Below are 6,356 nucleotides of genomic sequence, written 5' to 3'. Positions count from 1 at the left end.
TTGATTATGAAACTCTTTCTGCAGGAAGTCAGGTCAGTCTAGTCCTCTTGAGGTTCCAGCCTTCCAATTTCAAAAATTGTTCTAATTCTGTTTTTAAAGGATGCTTTTGATCCATTTTGGAAGCCCTGGAGGCAAGAAAAGGCAATCAATAAAGATTAAAAACAACCTTTGTCTTTCATCTCTCTTGTATTTTTGGACATGAAGAACTGTGAATATTTGTTATATTTCCAGCTAGACAAGGGCAATTGTAGAATTGTAGAATCACTGAGTCGGGAAGGGCCTGTAGGGTCATGACATCCAACCCCTTGCGAAGTGCAGGGATCCAAATCAAAGGATTTATTGACAAGGAGGGAACGGAATCTACTTCTTCCTGTTGCGACTCACCCTTTGTCTGATGGGTGTTGGGTTCACTGCTCCTTTGGTGCAATAGTAGCCTTGATAGCAAAGACCTGTTGGTTGGGACTGTCCGGGAGATGAGCAATACCTCCCTAAATGAGAGGGAATGAATGAATGCAGGGTGCGAGGGTAGCAGAGCTGGGGCAAACCTACATTCCATTCCTCCCCTCACTCTCTATTGGCTTTGTTTTCAGATTGGCTGCACATTTTCCAAGCCACTTACTGTACCTGCTGGACAAGGTTCACAGTCAGATTCCTGAGTAGCACCAGCTTTCGGTCCATATGTTCCCTTGGGGCATGGGTGTTCTGTGTCAGATGTGGTTCCCAGGGGGCAAAAATGCCCAGGGATACATGGGCTAGGAACTGATATTGCAACACCTGGGGGAAAAAGAGGAATGCAGAAACTTCAACCATTTTTATTTTTGCAAATTGGAAGTTCTTCTTTCACTTTTTCACAAGTGCGTCGACTAATTTCCAACATGCTTTTACAAACGTCTCTCTGATAATTCATATAAAACATAACTCCTTAGATACCCCCACTGCACGGAATGCCCTTTCCTTGACTTTTTGTTGTGACTGGTATAGTTCCCTTGTGAATTGAGCCATGAATGCCTTTGGCAACAGGGATTCATCTCTGGAGAAAAGCATAGGCAGACAGTAAGTGGTTCCTAATCAGGGATGGGAATTCTTGCTAGTCTCATCTTTGTGTGTGAAAAAGAAACTGCAAAATTACTCCACTTGGTGGCATTCTCACCAAGAGAAGAGAATAAATAATGTTTTTCTCTCATAAATCAAGGAATGTTGCATGCACCGTGGTTTAACACACACAAGGGTTTAAAGACAATGTCATAAACTGTCATAAAGCTATAATGGCTTTATTAATGGTTAAAGAATAGACAAACAGAAAATATTATTTGCGTCTTTGTAAACAATCAATAGCCCAAATCCTGTTGAGTAAATTACACCTGCATAAGGGTGACAATGTCACCAGCAGAAGGAGATTGCCAGTCATTAAAGAGTTAGTGCTCTGATCTCAGGAGTTGTGGAATGAGACTGGTTGTGGGTGAGGTCAAGTGATCTGTAAGGATCTAAACAGTAACTCTTTAATTAGTGGCAATCTCCTACTACTGGTAATGGCATCATCCGCTTGCAGATGTAATTTACTCAACAGGATTTTGGCCAGCCAGTCACTATGTTTGCTGTGTGTGTGCATGTACATGTGTTCACGTGTTTGTGCGTGTGTGCACATTCTTTACTCCTCAAACGGAAAGGATGCTGGTTTTGCACAGAGATAAGGTGTACAAATTACACGGATCCTAACAAAGTAGCATTCTTTCTCTCAATCTTTTCTGGAGCAGATGAACCTTGTGGGACTAAAAAAAACCTGTTTTCAGGAGGTATCATTGAGTCAAGATGGCCTAAAGTGATGAGAAATTTAGCCAGGACTCTTCCTAACCCTCAAATAGTAATGAACGACACGTGTGCAATCCTGCCAACTTCTTACTTTCATTGAAAGGCTCGCAAAAGAATCCCACTGGACAAAGTTCACACGATCCTTTCCCTTCTTCCAGTTGGTAGCTTCCCTTCTGGCAAGCCACTGGAGCCACGGATCCTTCAAGGCAGTAAAAGCCACGTGGACACCTCAGGGAGGCAGGTGTGGCAGACATCTGCCCTGGCGGACAGTAATAACCCAGGGAACATTTCCCTTCTGGAACAATCCTTCCTGGTCCTAGAATTATAGCAATTGCAAAAAGGTTCATTTCCTTTTATTGGTTCAATTTTTTACAAATATTTCAGTGCAGTTAAAAAAGTCGCGAAGTAGTCTGCAACAGTACAAAACCACCGCCACTTGACAAACAATTCCAAATCGTTCCAGGTTGAATTAGGGATGTCCCCTAAACCTATTGGGGAGTTTCGAGAAGTATCCGGATTGGGACCAGAGCAATTTGTGCCCACCTACTTTAACTAGTGCCCTGGACCTTGCTTGATTTGTAAATTTGTATTGATTTGCACTAGAGAACAAAACAGAACAGAACATTTTTATTTTTGCATTGATATACTGTACATGAAATCGGGAAGCACTCCAGTTATTTTTAACCCTTTGTGCACCAGTCTTTTGTTTAATAAAGGGAAACTATGAAATTACTACAGTGTTATGTGTGTCCTGTTCAATACAGCTTGGGCTTCAGATGGAAATCAAGGTGTGAAGCTGCTTCCTGTTTTGGCTGGGAACTGGATCTGGCCTTCTGCTTCTATCCACACATTGACCAGAAGCTTGCTGATTCTGTTTAGAATTTGCCATTTCCCCAAATCCAGGACACAGCTTTATTTTCCATCAATTCTTCCACTGAAGCCTGCAGAAGGAAGACCATTTTCACCCACCTTTTTTTTGCAAGGGTGTCTGAGCAGAAGCAGACCAAAGAATCAACCAAATTTCTCCCACTCTAGAAAAGAAAAGATACCCACAAAGGGACATACCACTGCAGAAATGCCCAGCCGGACAGAGTTTGCAGCCAGAGGCATTCCACTCCCCATAGTGGGGATTGATGGTTCCTGACACACATGGAACTGGAAGCCCTGTGCCTTTGGGGCAGTAGAACCCTGGGGGGCAGAGCTTCTGGTCAGGGCGAGAGGATGCCGTTTCACAGTAGTACCCAGCATGACATAGTCCTGCAAAAGTAGAAGGTTTCAGAAAGAAATGGCAGGTCACCAGAGAACCTTGACGCATCTGAGCATCTAAAATGAGAGATGCTGAGGCATCCTTGCACGGGCATATTCTTTGACATATGGCCAAACCAGACATCAAGGAGAATGTCAATTGCAAAGAATCAACCCAAGTGGCTCAGCTATCAGATTGGGTTCCGGTTTACCTCTCAAAGACACATCACAAACCAAAGCACGCTAAATGCAAGGTACAGATGTGAGGAAAATCAAATGCTACGGCAAACAAATGTCCTTCACACTTATTCGAACACTGCAGGAAAAAACAAAACAAAACCCTGCCAGCCATATCATCTAGTTTGCTAAAACTAAAACACGCCTGTTTGTGGAAGGGGGAGCATGGTTATGATGATAACTCAATGGTGAGAGAAAGATAACTTAGTTTGCTCTAAGACAACATTCTCTTTATTACTACTTCACAGCATTGGTAGCGTTCTAAAGAGATTATTGAACTGAACCAAGAGATGGGCAAACATGTCTTTTTCCAGCCTGCATTTATTCAGTACTAAATACTTCCAATTTCAATATCAGTCTATTAATTTTTTAAAAATGCACAAAAGATACATTTCATGTCCAGTTTTGCTTAATTTCCCTCTCTCAATGTGCACCTTCTTGCATACTTTTCCTAATATAGATATCAACTTTTTGAACCCAAAACTAGACTGCGCAATCTGGAGAGATGCCCCATATCTAGAGGACAAACTGTGTCCCAGTTTACATTTTTGGTTTGGGAAGGATGCATGAGAACGGCTCCTTTGAAAATATGGAAGGAATAAAATTAGCTCACATCCCTAATGCTGCCTCTGCTCAGTGGAGGCCCAAAATATTCAAGAAGAGTTTGGCATACTCCCTCCATCCCATCAAAAAGCTCAAATCAAACAGATCTTGATGTTCAGAGATTTTTGTGCAAACAAAGGAAGAAAATATGTCTCAATGATTTTTAAGACTATTTCTCAGGAGAGCAATTTGGACCTCTTTCACATAACGCCAGGCAGAAAAGCGTACTGAGATTTTCACTTTATTGAGTAAGCTGTCAAAAACTATCAGGAAAATCCCTACGCAGATTGCATATATCATAGATAATTATTTTCGGGGGGGGGGGCAGAAACAAGAGGCTGCTTGATTAGTATAAGACAATTGTTTCCCAAGGAAGGTATAGAACTGTAGAGTCATTGAGTTGGAAGGGGCCTATAAGGCCATCGGTTCCCTACCCCCACCCCACACACACTCAAGGCAGAAATCCAAATCAAAGCAGATCTGACAGAGGGTTGTCCGATTTTCTCTTGAATGCCTCCAGTGTTGGAGTGCTCATCATCCCCTGATGTCACTGGTTCCATTGTCGTACTGCTCTAACAGTTAAGATTTTTTCCCCTGATATTCAGCCTCTATCTGGCTTCCCATACCTTGAGCTCATTGTTACGTTCCTGCACTCTGGGGTGATCGAGAACCGATCCTGCCCCTCCTGTGTATGACAGCCTTTCAAGTACTTGAACAGAGCTATCCTATCTCAGTCTCGACCAGTTCTTTCAGTCTGCCCTCCTACGGCTCGCTTTCCCATCATCTGATCATCTTTGTTGCCTTCTTCTGAACTTGTTCCAGTTTGTGAGAACCTCCCTTAAAATGTGGTTGTCAAGAACTGGGATGCAGTATTCTGGATGTGACCCAACTAGTGCTGGGGGGGGCTAGTTTTAGTATCTTAATATAATTTTATTAAAGACAGTTTGGAGATTACACTCACAGAGAGACAAACACACCAGGAAAGAAGGAGGTAGAACTCACCCGAAACATTGGCCAGACCTTCTCCTTGGCAGAAACTTCCCCCAGGACATGGCAAGCAGGCATCACTGGAGATCTTTCCAAGCTGGGGCAGCAGAGTCCCACTAGGGCATGGCGTTGGGATGCTGCTCCCCAAGGGGCAGTAATGCCCAGCGGGGCACAAGGCTCCTGTTTCATCACCAGCAGGGTTAGGTACATGTGCCTTCAGGATGCAGTAGTATCCAGGCAAACAAGGGCCACTAGGCATCACAAGACCTACAGAACAGAGAGCCTGGTATTTATCATCTATGTACATGTATACAGACACACCTTATTGTATGTAGTTTAAGAGCTCTAAACACTACATGGCTAGGCAGGCTATGGCATGCCAAGATCTACTGAAAATTGGTGCTGCTGGAAAGTTTGTCAATGTGCTGCCATCAGAGATGCTGGCAAGTCTTTGGGTCCAAGTCCCAAGTCCAAGTCTTAAGTCCCAAGTCCCAAGTCCAAGTCTTAAGTCCCAAGTCCAAGTCTTAAGTCCCAAGTCCCAAGCCCAAGTCCCAAGTCCCAAGTCCCAAGTCCCAAGTCTTTTGTACCAAGTCCTGAGTTGCTATTAAAACCAAGTTTTTCCCCCTAGAACAAAAGGAGGGGTAGGTGGGTTCTGAGTTGCAAGTCGAGTATGCAAACAAACCAACCAACAAGCCAAATCAAGTCTGAGTTGAGTCACTGATGTGACTTAAGTCTGATTTGTCAGTGAGTCCTGTGACTTGAGTCCCCATCCCTGGGTGCCACCCCCTCTACGAGGAAGTGTTGAGAGAGAGAAAGAGAGAGGGAGACCTTAAAACAGGAAGCCTGGCACTTGGCAGTACTTTGGAGCTGGAATGGGTTATAGAGTCAGTACACTTGTAGGGCCATGATACACATTACAGACAGTCCCTCATTAGAAACTGAAACCTGTTCAGTGATCCAGATACATGACTCAGGCAGATCGTCATGACCAAGCCATCACACTTCCCAGCCCCCTTCCTAATGATCCTTTGGAGATGCCAGGGACTGATCCCAGAATCTTAGAGATGCAAAACAAATAAAAATAAAAAAAATCTCCTGGTCTGGGTTTAATTCGATGCTGATGACAAACAATTTTTCCAGCATTGACTTCCAAACAGGCATGCTTAGGGCTGCATCTCAGATCTGTTTCTGCTTGTTGGTTCATTTCTTTACCTGGATTTGCACAAAATTTCCCTTCAGGACAGGGCCTGCATTCTTGAGAGCTGCTCAGGCCGGTTTGGTTGCTGAAGGTGCCATCAGGGCAGGGAAACTGCTTTGCAAATTTAGTCCCTGAGAGGCAGTAATAACCGGGTAGACAGTTCAATGGCTTGACTACGCCCTTTGGTGGAGTTTCTTTGGAATCTTGTGCTTGGAAATCAGGATCGCAGAACCTGTCGGTAACATGGAAAATGATTTTATATATATACAGTGGTGCC

General features: G+C 43.7%; 1 long non-coding RNA gene across 1 annotated transcript; it reads right to left on the bottom strand.

Moving 5' to 3' along the window:
• Positions 1-385: 385 nt before the first annotated feature.
• Positions 386-5,378, bottom strand: LOC140701900 (uncharacterized). The gene is made up of 3 exons (XR_012080898.2): positions 1,901-5,378; positions 625-774; positions 386-488 (listed from the first exon to the last, which is right to left on the bottom strand). It is a non-coding gene; the product is annotated as an uncharacterized LOC140701900 (long non-coding RNA).
• Positions 5,379-6,356: the final 978 nt, after the last annotated feature.

Source organism: Pogona vitticeps, chromosome 8, assembly GCF_051106095.1.
Source record: "Pogona vitticeps strain Pit_001003342236 chromosome 8, PviZW2.1, whole genome shotgun sequence".
Classification (NCBI taxonomy): Eukaryota; Metazoa; Chordata; class Lepidosauria; order Squamata; family Agamidae; genus Pogona; species Pogona vitticeps.
Note: the sequence above shows the minus strand (reverse complement) of the source record. Positions and strands in the feature narration are given on the sequence as shown.